Genomic DNA, 13,270 nt, shown 5'->3' with positions numbered 1-13,270 from the left:
TTGGAGATATGCAGGGATATGAGCGCGAGAGCAGAGAGAGACGCAGGGGCGTAACCCGGATAGCAGAGAGACGCAGGAGTGTGAGCCAGAGAAGCACAGGGGTGTGAGCTGGAGAGACGTAGGAGTGTGACCCGGAGAGACGCAGTGGTGTGAGCTGGAGAGATGCAGTGGTGTGAGCCTGGGACATGCCAAACCTAGCTAGTCTCCCAGCACCCAGAGTGGCTGCACCTTGCCTGGGATGCACAGGCCTTAGCTACTCTCGTAGCACCCAGAGTGGCTGCACCTTGCCTGGAACGCGCCGGCCCTAGTTAGTCTCGCAGCACCCAGAAGTGTCGCACCCTGCCTGGGAGGCGCAAGGACGTGAACTAGAGAAACGCAAGGGTGAGACCTAAAGAGACGCAGGGGTGTGATATGGAGATATGCAGGGATGTGATATGGAGATATGCAGGGATATGAGCGGGAGAGCGGAGAGAGACGCAGGGGCGTAAGCCGGATAGCAGAGAGACGCAGGAGTGTGAGCCGGAGAAGCACAGGGGTGTGAGCCGGAGAGACACAGGAGTGTGACCCGGAGAGATGCAGGGGTGTGAGCCTGGGACGCGCCAAACCTAGCTAGTGTCGCAGAACCCAGAGTGGCCGTACCCTGCCTTGGACGCACAGGCCTTAGCTACACTCGTAGCACCCAGAGTGGCTGCACCTTGCCTGGGACGTGCCGGCCCTAGCTAGTCTCGCAGCACCAAGAAGGGTTGCACCCTGCCTGGGAGGTGCAGGGATATGAACTAAAGAAACGCAAGGGTGAGAGCTAAAGAGATGCAGGGGTGTGATATGGAGATATGCAGGGATGTGAGCGGGAGAGCGGAGAGAGATGCAGGGGCGTAAGCCGGATAGCGGAGAGACGCAGGGGTGTGAGCCGGAGATGCACAGGGGTGTGAGCCGGAGAGACGCAGGGGTGTGAGCTGGAGAGACGCAGAGGTGTGAGCCTGGGAAGCGCCAAACCTAGCTAGTCTCGCAGCACCCAGAGTGGCCGCACCCTGCCTGGGACGCACAGGCCTTAGCTACTCTCGTAGCACCCAGAGAGGCTGCACCTTGCCTGGGACGCGCCAAACCTAGCTAGTCTCGCAGCACCCAGAAGGGTCGCACCCTGCCTGGGAGGTGCAGGGATATGAACTAAAGAAACGCAAGGGTGAGAGCTAAAGAGACGCAGGGGTGTGATATGGAGATATGCAGGGATGTGAGCGGGAGAGCAGAGACAGACACAGCGGCAAAAGCCGGATAGCGGAGAGAAGCAGGAGTGTGACCCAGAGAAGCACAGGGGTGTGAGCCGGAGAGACGCAGGAGTGTGACCCAGAGAGACGCAGGGGTGTAAGCTGGGGAGACGCAGGGGTGTGAGCCTGGGACGCGTCAAACCTAGCTAGTCTCGCAGCACCCAGAGTGGCCGCACCCTGCCTGGGACGCGCCGGCCCTAGCTAGTCTCGCAGCACCCAGAGTGGCTGCACCTTGCCTGGAACGCGCCGGCCCTAGCTAGTCTCGCAGCACCCAGAAGTGTCGCACCCTGCCTGGGAGGCGCAAGGACGTGAACTAAAGAAACGCAAGGGTGAGAGCTAAAGAGACGCAGGGGTGTGATATGGAGATATGCAGGGATGTGATATGGAGATATGCAGGGATATGAGCGGGAGAGCGGAGAGAGACGCAGGGGCGTAAGCCGGATAGCAGAGAGACGCAGGAGTGTGAGCCGGAGAAGCACAGGGGTGTGAGCCGGAGAAGCACAGGGGTGTGAGCCGGAGAGACACAGGAGTGTGACCCGGAGAGACGCAGGGCTGTGAGCCTGGGACGCGCCAAACCTAGCTAGTGTCGCAGCACCCAGAGTGGCCGCACCCTGCCTGGGATGCACAGGCCTTAGCTACTCTCGTAGCACCCAGAGTGGCTGCACCTTGCCTGGGACGCGCCGGCCCTAGCTAGTCTCGCAGCACCCAGAAGGGTCGCACCCTGCCTGGGAGGCTCAGCGACGTGAACTAAAGAAACGCAAGGGTGAGAGCTATAGAGACGCAGGGGTGTGATATGGAGATATGCAGGGATGTGAGCGGGAGAGCGGAGAGAGATGCAGGGGCGTAAGCCGGATAGCGGAGAGACGCAGGGGTGTGAGCCGGAGAGACGCAGGGGTGTGACCCGGAGAGACGCAGGGGTGTGAGCTGGAGAGACGCAGGGGTGTGAGCCTGGGACGCGCCAAACCTAGCTAGTCTCGCAGCACCCAGAGTGGCCGCACCCTGCCTGGGACGCACAGGCCTTAGCTACTCTCGTAGCACCCAGAGTGGCTGCACCTTGCCTGGGACGCGCCGGCCCTAGCTAGTCTCGCAGCACCCAGAAGTGTCGCACCCTGCCTGGGAGGCGCCGGGATGTGAACTAAAGAAACGCAAGGGTGAGAGCTAAAGAGACGCAGGGGTGTGATATGGAGATATGCAGGGATGTGATTTGGAGATATGCAGGGATATGAGCGGGAGAGCAGAGAGAGACGCAGGGGCGTAACCCGGATAGCAGAGAGACGCAGGAGTGTGAGCCAGAGAAGCACAGGGGTGTGAGCTGGAGAGACATAGGAGTGTGACCCGGAGAGACGCAGTGGTGTGAGCTGGAGAGATGTAGTGGTGTGAGCCTGGGACATGCCAAACCTAGCTAGTCTCCCAGCACCCAGAGTGGCTGCACCTTGCCTGGGACGCGCCGGCCCTAGCTAGTCTCGCAGTACCCAGAAGGGTCGCACCCTGCCTGTGAGGCGCAGGGACGTGAACTAAAGTTACGCAAGGGTGAGAGCTAAAGAGACGCAGGGGTGTGATATGGAGATATGCAGGGATGTGATAAGGAGATATGCAGGGATATGAGCGGGAGAGCGGAGAGAGAGGCATGGGCGTAAGCCGGATAGCGGAGAGATGCAGGGGTGTGAGCCGGAGAAGCACAGGAGTGTGAGCCGGAGAGGCGCAGGAGTGTGACCCAGAGAGACGCAGGGGTGTGAGCTGGAGAGACGCAGGGGTGTGACCCGGAGAGACGCAGGGGTGTGAGCCGGAGAAGCACAGGGGTGTGAGCTGGAGAGACGCAGGGGTGTGAGTCTGGGACGCGCCAAACCTAGCTAGTCTCGCAGCACCCAGAGTGGCCGCACCCTGCCTGGGACGCACAGGCCTTAGCTACTCTCGTAGTGCCCAGAGTGGCTGCACCTTGCCTGGGACACGCCGGTCCTAGCTAGTCTCGCAGCACCCAGAAGGGTCGCACCCTGCCTGGGAGGCGCAGGGACATGAACTAAAGAAACGCAAGGGTGAGAGCTATAGAGACGCAAGGGTGTGATACGGAGATATGCAGGGATGTGATATGGAGATATGCAGGGATATGAGAGGGAGAGCAGAGAGAGACGCAGGGGCGCAAGCCGGATAGCGGAGAGATGCAGGTGTGTGACCCGGAGAGACGCAGGATTGTGACCCTGAGAGACGCTGGAGTGTGACCCGGAGAGACGCTGGAGTGTGACCCGGAGAGACGCTGGAGTGTGACCCGGAGAGACGCTGGAGTGTGACCCGGAGAGACGCTGGAGTGTGACCCGGAGAGACGCAGGAGTGTGACCCGGAGAGACGCAGGGATGTGATATGGAGATATGCAGGGATGTGAGCGGAGAGAGACGCAGGGGCGTAAGCCGGATAGTGGAGAGATGCAGGGGTGTGAGCCTGGGACGCGCCAAACCTAGCTAGTGTCGCAGAACCCAGAGTGGCCGTACCCTGCCTGGGACGCACAGGCCTTAGCTACTCTCGTAGCACCCAGAGTGGCTGCACCTTGCCTGGGACGTGCCGGCCCTAGCTAGTCTCGCAGCACCAAGAAGGGTTGCACCCTGCCTGAGAGGTGCAGGGATATGAACTAAAGAAACGCAAGGGTGAGAGCTAAAGAGATGCAGGGGTGTGATATGGAGATATGCAGGGATGTGAGCGGGAGAGCGGAGAGAGATGCAGGGGCGTAAGCCGGATAGCGGAGAGACGCAGGGGTGTGAGCCGGAGATGCACAGGGGTGTGAGCCGGAGAGACGCAGGGGTGTGAGCTGGAGAGACGCAGAGGTGTGAGCCTGGGACGCGCCAAACCTAGCTAGGCTCGCAGCACCCAGAGTGGCCGCACCCTGCCTGGGACGCACAGGCCTTAGCTACTCTCGTAGCACCCAGAGAGGCTGCACCTTGCCTGGGATGCGCCAAACCTAGCTAGTCTCGCAGCACCCAGTAGGGTCGCACCCTGCCTGGGAGGTGCAGGGATATGAACTAAAGAAACGCAAGGGTGAGAGCTAAAGAGACGCAGGGGTGTGATATGGAGATATGCAGGGATGTGAGCGGGAGAGCGGAGACAGACACAGCGGCAAAAGCCGGATAGCGGAGAGAAGCAGGAGTGTGACCCAGAGAAGCACAGGGGTGTGAGCCGGAGAGACGCAGGAGTGTGACCCAGAGAGACGCAGGGGTGTAAGCTGGGGAGACGCAGGGGTGTGAGCCTGGGACGCGTCAAACCTAGCTAGTCTCGCAGCACCCAGAGTGGCCGCACCCTGCCTGGGACGAGCCGGCCCTAGCTAGTCTCGCAGCACCCAGAATGGCTGCACCTTGCCTGGGACGCGCTGGCCCTAGCTAGTCTCGCAGCACCCAGAAGGGTCGCACCCTGCCTGGGCGGCGCAGGGATGTGAACTAAAGAATCGCAAGGGTGAGAGTTAAAGAGACGCAGGGGTGTGATATGGAGATATGCAGGGATGTGAGCGGGAGAGCGGAGAGAGATGCAGGGGCGTAAGCCGGATAGCGGAGACGCAGGGGTGTGAGCCGGAGATGCACAGGGGTGTGACCGGGAGAGACGCAGGGGTGTGACCGGGAGAGACGCAAGGGTGTGACCGGGAGAGACGCAGGGGTGTGAGCTGGAGAGATGCAGGGGTGTGAGCCTGGGACGCGCCAAACCTAGCTAGTGTCGCAGCACCCAGAGTGGCCGCACCCTGCCTTGGACGCACAGGCCTTAGCTACTCTCGTAGCACCCAGAGTGGCTGCACCTTGCCTGGGACGCGCCGGCCCTAGCTAGTCTCGCAGCACCCAGAAGGGTCGCACCCTGCCTGGGAGGTGCAGGGATGTGAACTAAAGAAACGCAAGGGTGAGAGCTAAAGAGACGCAGGGGTGTGATATGGAGATATGCAGGAATATGAGCCGGAGAGCAGAGAGAGACGCAGGGGCGTAAGCCAGATAGCGGAGAGACGCAGAGGTGTGACCCGGAGATATGCAGGAGTGTGACCCAGAGAAGCACAGGGGTGTGAGCCGGAGAGATGTAGGAGTGTGACCCGGAGAGACGCAGAGGTGTGAGCTGGAGAGACGCAGGGGTGTGTGCCTGGGACGCGCCAAACCTAGCTAGTCTCGCAGCACCCAGAATGGCTGCACCCTGCCTGGGACGCGCTGGCCCTAGCTAGTCTCGCAGCACCCAGAAGGGTCGCACCCTGCCTGGGCGGCGCAGGGATGTTAACTAAAGAAACGCATGGGTGAGAGTTAAAGAGACGCAGGGGTGTGATATGGAGATATGCAGGGATGTGAGCGGGAGAGCGGAGAGAGATGCAGGGGCGTAAGCCGGATAGCGGAGGGACGCAGGGGTGTGAGCCGGAGATGCACAGGGGTGTGAGCCGGAGAGACGCAGGAGTGTGACCGGGAGAGACGCAGGGGTATGACCAGGAGAGACGCAGGGGTGTGAGCTGGAGAGATGCAGGGGTGTGAGCCTGGGACGCGCCAAACCTAGCTAGTGTCGCAGCACCCAGAGTGGCCGCACCCTGCCTGGGACGCACAGGCCTTAGCTACTCTCGTAGCACCCAGAGTGGCTGCACCTTGCCTGGGACGCGCCGGCCCTAGCTAGTCTCGCAGCACCCAGAAGGGTCGCACTGCCTGGGAGGCGCAGTGACTTGAACTAAAGAAATGCAAGGGTGAGAGCTAAAGAGATGCAGGGGTGTGATATGGAGATATGCAGGGATGTGATAAGGAGATATGCAGGGATATGAGCGGGAGAGCGGAGAGAGACGCATGGGCGTAAGCCGGATAGCAGAGAGACGCAGGGGTGTGAGCCGGAGAGGCGCAGGAGTGTGACCCGGAGAGACGCAGGGGTGTGAGCTGGAGAGACGCAGAGGTGTGACCCAGAGAAGCACAGGGGTGTGAGCCGGAGAGATGTAGGAGTGTGACCGGGAGAGACGCAGTGGTGTGAGCTGGAGAGACGCAGGGGTGTGAGCCTGGGACGCCCCAAACCTAGCTAGTCTCGCAGCACCCAGAGTGGCCGCACCCTGCCTGGGACGCACAGGCCTTAGCTACTCTCGTAACACCCAGAGTGGCTGCACCTTGCCTGGGACGCGCCGGCCCTAGCTAGTCTCGCAGCAACCAGAAGGGTCGCACCCTGCCTAGGTGGCGCAGGGATGTGAACTAAAGAAATGCAAGGGTGAGAGCTAAACAGACGCAAGGGTGTGATATGGAGATATGCAGGGCTGTGATCTGGAGATATGCAGGGATATGAGCGGAAGAGCAGAGAGAGACGCAGGGGCGTAAGCCGGATAGCAGAGAGACGCAGGAGTGTGACCCAGAGAAGCACAGGGGTGTGAGCCGGAGAGACGTAGGAGTGTGACCCGGAGAGACGCAGTGGTGTGAGCTGGAGAGACGCAGGGGTGTGAGCCTGGGACGCGCCAAACCTAGCTATTCTCACAGCATCCAGAGTGGCCGCACCCTGCCTGGGACGCACAGGCCTTAGCTACTCTCGTAGCACCCAGAGTGGCTGCACCTTGCCTGGGACGCGCCGGCCCTAGCTAGTCTCACAGCACCCAGAAGGGTCGCACCCTGCCTGGGAGGCGCAGGAATGTGAACTAAAGAAACGCAAGGGTGAGAGCTAAACAGACGCAGGGGTGTGATATGGAGATATGCAGGGGTGTGATCTGGAGATATGCAGGGATATGAGCGGAAGAGCAGAGAGAGACGCAGGGGCGTAAGCCGGATAGCAGAGAGACGCAGGAGTGTGACCCAGAGAAGCACAGGGGTGTGAGCCGGAGAGACGCAGGGGTGTGACCCAGAGAGACGCAGGGGTGTGAGCTGAAGAGATGCAGGGGTGTGAGCCTGGGACGCACCAAACCTAGCTAGTCTCGCAGCATCCAGAGTGGCCGCACCCTGCCTGTGACGCACAGGCCTTAGCTACTCTCGTAGCACCCAGAGTGGCTGCACCTTGCCTGGGACGCGCCGGCCCTAGCTAGTCTTGCAGCACCCAGAAGGGTCGCACCCTGCGTGGGAGGCGCAGGGACGTGAACTAAAGTAATGCAAGGGTGAGAGCTATAGAGACGCAAGGGTGTGATACGGAGATATGCAGGGATGTGATATGGAGATATGCAGGGATATGAGCGGGAGAGCGGAGAGAGATGCTGGGGCGTAAGCCGGATAGCGGAGAGATGCAGGGGTGTGACCCGGAGAGACGCAGGAGTGTGACCCGGAGAGACGCAGGAGTGTGACCCGGAGAGACGCAGGGATATGAGCGGAAGAGCAGAGAGAGACGCAGGGGCGTAAGCCGGATAGCAGAGAGACGCAGGAGTGTGACCCAGAGAAGCACAGGGGTGTGAGCCGGAGAGACGCAGGAGTGTGACCCAGAGAGACGCAGGGGTGTGAGCTGAAGAGATGCAGGGGTGTGAGCCTGGGACGCACCAAACCTAGCTAGTGTCGCAGCACCCAGAGTGGCCGCACCCTGCCTGGGACGCATAGGCCTTAGCTACTCTCGTAGCACCCAGAGTGGCTGCACCTTGCCTGGGACGCGCCGGCCCTAGCTAGTCTCGCAGCACCCAGAAGGGTCGCACCCTGCCTGGGAGGTGCAGGGATGTGAACTAAAGAAACGCAAGGGTGAGAGCTAAACAGACGCAAGGGTGTGATCTGGAGATATGCAGGGATATGAGCGGAAGAGCAGAGAGAGACGCAGGGGCGTAAGCCGGATAGCAGAGAGACGCAGGAGTGTGACCCAGAGAAGCACAGGGGTGTGAGCCGGAGAGACTTAGGAGTGTGACCCGGAGAGACGCAGGGGTGTGAGCTGAAGAGATGCAGGGGTGTGACCCAGAGACACGCAGGGGTGTGAGCTGAAGAGATGCAGGGGTGTGAGCCTGGGACGCACCAAACCTAGCTAGTGTCGCAGCACCCACAGTGGCAGCACCCTGCCTGGGACGCACAGGCCTTAGCTACTCTCGTAGCACCCAGAGTGGCTGCACCTTGCCTGGGACGCGCCGGCCCTAGCTAGTCTCGCAGCACCCAGAAGGGTCGCACCCTGCGTGGGAGGCGCAGGGACGTGAACTAAAGTAATGCAAGGCTGAGAGCTATAGAGACGCAAGGGTGTGATACGGAGATATGCAGGGATGTGATATGGAGATATGCAGGGATGTGATATGGAGATATGCAGGGATATGAGCGGGAGAGCGGAGAGAGATGCAGGGGCGTAAGCCGGATAGCGGAGAGATGCAGGGGTGTGACCCGGAGAGACGCAGGAGTGTGACCCGGAGAGACGCAGGAGTGTGACCCGGAGAGACGCAGGAGTGTGATCCGGAGAGACGCAGGGATATGAGCGGAAGAGCAGAGAGAGACGCAGGGGCGTAAGCCGGATAGCAGAGAGACGCAGGAGTGTGACCCAGAGAAGCACAGGGGTGTGAGCCGGAGAGACGCAGGAGTGTGACCCAGAGAGACGCAGGGGTGTGAGCTGAAGAGATGCAGGGGTGTGAGCCTTGGACGCACCAAACCTAGCTAGTGTCACAGCACCCAGAGTGGCCGCACCCTGCCTGGGACGCACAGGCCTTAGCTACTATCGTAGCACCCAGAGTGGCTGCACCTTGCCTGGGACGCGCCGGCCCTAGCTAGTCTCGCAGCACCCAGAAGGGTCGCACCCTGCCTGGGAGGCACAGAGACGTGAACTAAAGAAACGCAAGGGTGAGAGCTATAGAGACGCAAGGGTGTGATACGGAGATATGCAGGGATGTGATATGGAGATATGCAGGGATATGAGATGGAGAGCGGAGAGAGACGCAGGGGCGCAAGCCGGATAGCGGAGAGAGGCAGGAGTGTGACCCGGAGAGAGGCAGGAGTGTGACCCGGAGAGACGCAGGAGTGTGACCCAGAGAGATGCAGGGATGTGATATGGAGATATGCAGGGATGTGAGCGGAAGAGCGGAGAGAGATGCAGGGGCGTAAGCCGGATAGCGGAGAGACGCAGGGGTGTGAGCCGGAGATGCACAGGTGTGTGAGCCGGAGATGCACAGGGGTGTAAGCTGGAGAGACGCAGAGGTGTGAGCCTGGGACGCGCCAAACCTAGCTAGTCTCGCAGCTCCCAGAGTGGCCGCACCCTGACTGGGATGCACAGGCCTTAGCTACTCTCGTAGCACCCAGAGTGGCCGCACCTTGCCTGGGACGCGCCTGCCCTAGCTAGTCTCGTAGCACCCAGAAGGGTTGCACCCTGCCTGGGAGGTGCAGGGATATGAACTAAAGAAACGCAAGGGTGAGAGCTAAAGAGACGCAGGGGTGTGATATGGAGATATGCAGGGATGTGAGCGGGAGAGCGGAGAGAGATGCAGGGGCTTAAGCCGGATAGCGGAGAGACGCAAGAGTGTGACCCAGAGAAGCACAGGGGTGTGAGCCGGAGAGACGCAGGAGTGTGAGCTGGAGAGACGCAGGGGTGTGAGCTGGAGAGACGCAGGGGTGTGAGCTGGAGAGACGCAGGGGTGTGAGCTGGAGAGACGCAGGGGTGTGAGCCAGAGAGACGCAGGGGTGTGAGCCGGAAAGACGCAGGAGTGTGACCCGGAGAGACGCAGGGGGTGAGCTGGAGAGATGCACGTGTGTGAGCCTGGGACGTGCCAATCCTAGCTAGTCTCCCAGCACCCAGAGTGGCCGCACCTTGCCTGGGACGCACAGCCTTAGCTACTCTCGTAGCACCCAGAGTGGCTGCACCTTACCTGGGATGGGCCGCCCCTAGCTAGTGTCGCAGCACCCAGAAGGGTCGCACCCTGCCTGGGAGGCGCAGGGACGTGAACTAAAGAAACTCAAGGGTGAGAGCTAAAGAGACGCAGGGGTGTGATATGGAGATATTCAGGGATATGATATGGAGATATGCAGGGATATGAGCGGGAGAGCAGAGAGAGATGCAGGGGCGCAAGCCGGATAGCAGAGAGACGCAGGGGTGTGAGCCGGAGATGCACAGGGGTGTGAGCCGGAGAGACGCAGGGGTGTGACCCTAAGAGATGCAGGAGTGTGAGCTGGAGAGCGGAGAGACACAGGGGTGTGAGCCGGAGAGACGCAGTGGTGTGAGCCGGATAGATGCAGTGATCTGAATTGGAGAGACAGGTGAATGATGGTGATTATGGCATAACAGCCACATACTTGGGCAACCTCTAGACTCACGAAGAGTCATCCTTCAGCACTCAGGAGAGGAAAAAACCCCTGTGGAGGAAACCTCTGGGAAACCATGGCTTCAGGATCGCCCTTCCCTCTGGGCATTAAGAGGTGTATTAATAGATAAAGGGAGAGGTTCAGTACTTTCAACCAAAGATCAGTAGTTGCTGTGCTGTAGGGGAAAGAGAGGAGAAGACATTGTTAGTGTAAGAACAAGCAGAGTAACAAACTGTAAACGTTGATGTGGTTGTGAAGAGGAAATATCACTCTATGTAAATAGGTTAATCTGATATTCCAACTATTGAGGACATTGACAATGTCTAAAATATTAACAATTGCCAAAAGGGCCAATTTTATTTCCCCTAATGTGTGGATTATATATAATAAATTACTCACCGTTGAGGTCCAGCCACGTCCCTCCGCTCAGCTGCTGGCATCCTAACGCTGCCGGCAACGGGCTTCTATGTCATGTGCATGTGCGATGGTCAGACTGCGCATGCGTCATCTAAATATGTCAAGAGCGAAAAGTGATAAACAGTGATAATGTTAGATAGATTGTTAAATAGCGAGTGCTAAAAGGGTTATGTATGATAAATGGAGCCCTTAATATTTACATAGGCAAAGGTACAATCACTTGTTACAGTTCTATTTCACATTGTTAGTCTACACTATTTTGTCCCATTTCATCATTTGGATATACTTTGTACAATTATAAATAGGTCAGGAATGTCACTATCTCCAGATCAGCGGCTTAGGGGGAGCGGACTTCTTATAAGGCCCATCAGATGTCCCAAATGCTCCCGATCTGTATGTCCTGCTTTATGCACCCCTATCCTGTATATCCAATATTGTGCCCCCCTCCCCATCTGTGTATCCTGGATTGTGCTTCCCTGTTTAATTCCCCCACATCTATATGTGCTGGCCCCCATTTACATGTTTTCTATTGTCCACTTTCCTCCACCCGAGTTTCTATGTGTTGTACTATGCTCTCATCACACCCCGACACCCCACCACTACAAATACACTTATCTGCCCCTGTCTGTCTCTCACTCCATCATCCTGTACCTCCTCACAGCCCATTGTATTACTAATGATCCCTCTGCCAGCCCTCCTCACTCATTTGGGGCTCTATTTACTACAATCCGCATTGGTAATGCAGATTGTAGTGTGATATTACCGACTCTGTCCCTGCGAATCCCCCTCGGAGCCTTATCACGGTATTTTCGCAAAAAATACCGTGATCAAGTGGCCGTGCATGCGCCGACCGGTCGCCGCTGCTAACCCCCCTCCGGTGGTAAGCTCCCCCCGGCGCTGAGCCCCGCCCCCCGCGATCACGGACCCCCCACGACCCCCCCTCCCTTAATTACACTTACCTGCATACTCCAGGCCTCCGGTGATGTCCTCCATTCCTCCGGTCAGGTGATCTCCCATACTGCACTGGTGCCCGATCACCTGATGACAGGGCTGCAGTGCACTGTGGGAGACCAGCTGACCGGAGGGGAGACATCTCCGGAGGCCCGATCACCGGTCCCTGGAGTCAGGTAAGTAATTTTTTTTTAAACTATTTTTTTTTTCTTTTTTTTACAGTAATCAGCTTGCGGTCTGTTTAGACCACACAGCTGATTACTGGGACTGACTCCCGGCTCTGCTCTCCCCATTAGAGCAGGCCAGGAGTCCGGTAACCGGGGGAGACCCTGGATAACGCCACCTCCAGGTGGCGTTATTATCCCAGGGCTTTCCCCGATATTTTTTTCACATTTATTTTTAGTAACTCTGGTCGGATCACATTTCCCATTACAGTTATGGGAAATGCGATCTGCTTTACTAAAAATAAGTGATACTTAGGGGTTGGAGTAGAATTTTACAAATCCTACTCCAATTGCCCTTTAGAAACTATAGGTGATACTAAAATAATGTGAAAAGGGTGTGAAAACACCCTTTTTCACTTTATTTTAGTAAAATAATGTTAATAAATAGAGCCCCTAGTCTTCTGTTACTGTGGGCTCTATTTACTACAATCCGCATATTGAATGTGGATTGTAGTGTGATATTACCGAGTGAATTTGCATTGCGAATTCAGGCAATATCACAGGGATTTACTATAAATCCCTTGCAGGGACAGAGCTTGCGATAAAGCTCTGTCTCTGCGGATCCCATCCGCACTCTAGTCGCGGTATTTTCGGAAAAAATACCGCGACTAAGAGCCCGCGCATGCGCCGACCCACCGTCGCTGCTACCCCCCACCGATGCTAAGCCCCGCCCCAGGCGCTAAGCCCCGGCCCCGCGATCGCGGTCCCCTACGACCCCCCCTACCTTCATTACACTTACCTGCATCCTCCTGGCCTCCGGTGATCTTCTCCGGGCTTCCCGATCAGGTGATCTCCCATACTGCACTGGGAACCGATCACCTGATGACCGGGCAGCAGTGCACTGTGGGAGACCAGCTGACCGGAGAGGAGCCATCACCGGAGGCCCGATCACCGGTCCCTGGATTCAGGTAAGTAAAAAAAAAATGTTTCATTTTTTTTTCTTTTTTTTACAGCAATCAGCTTGCGGTCTGTTTAGACCACATAGCTGATTACTGGTACCGGCTCCCAGCTCTGGTCTCCCCGTTAGAGCAGAGCAGGAGTCCGGTAACCGGGGGAGACCCTGGATAACGCCACCTCCAGGTGGCGTTATTATCACAGGGCTTCCCCCTGTATTTTTTTACAATTTATTTTTAGTAACTATGGTCAGATCACATTTCCCATTACAGTTATGAGAAGTGCGATCTGCTTTACTAAAAATAAGTGATAATTAGGGGTTGGAGTAGAATTTTACTAATTCTACTCCAATTGCCCTATAGTAACTACAGGTGACACTAAAATAATG

The sequence above is a fragment of the Taudactylus pleione genome, unplaced genomic scaffold (assembly GCF_031769625.1).
Source record: "Taudactylus pleione unplaced genomic scaffold, aTauple2 ptg000135l, whole genome shotgun sequence".
In the NCBI taxonomy this organism is placed as follows: domain Eukaryota; kingdom Metazoa; phylum Chordata; class Amphibia; order Anura; family Myobatrachidae; genus Taudactylus; species Taudactylus pleione.
The sequence above is the reverse complement of the archived record's forward strand: the minus strand, read 5'-3'. Positions refer to the sequence as shown.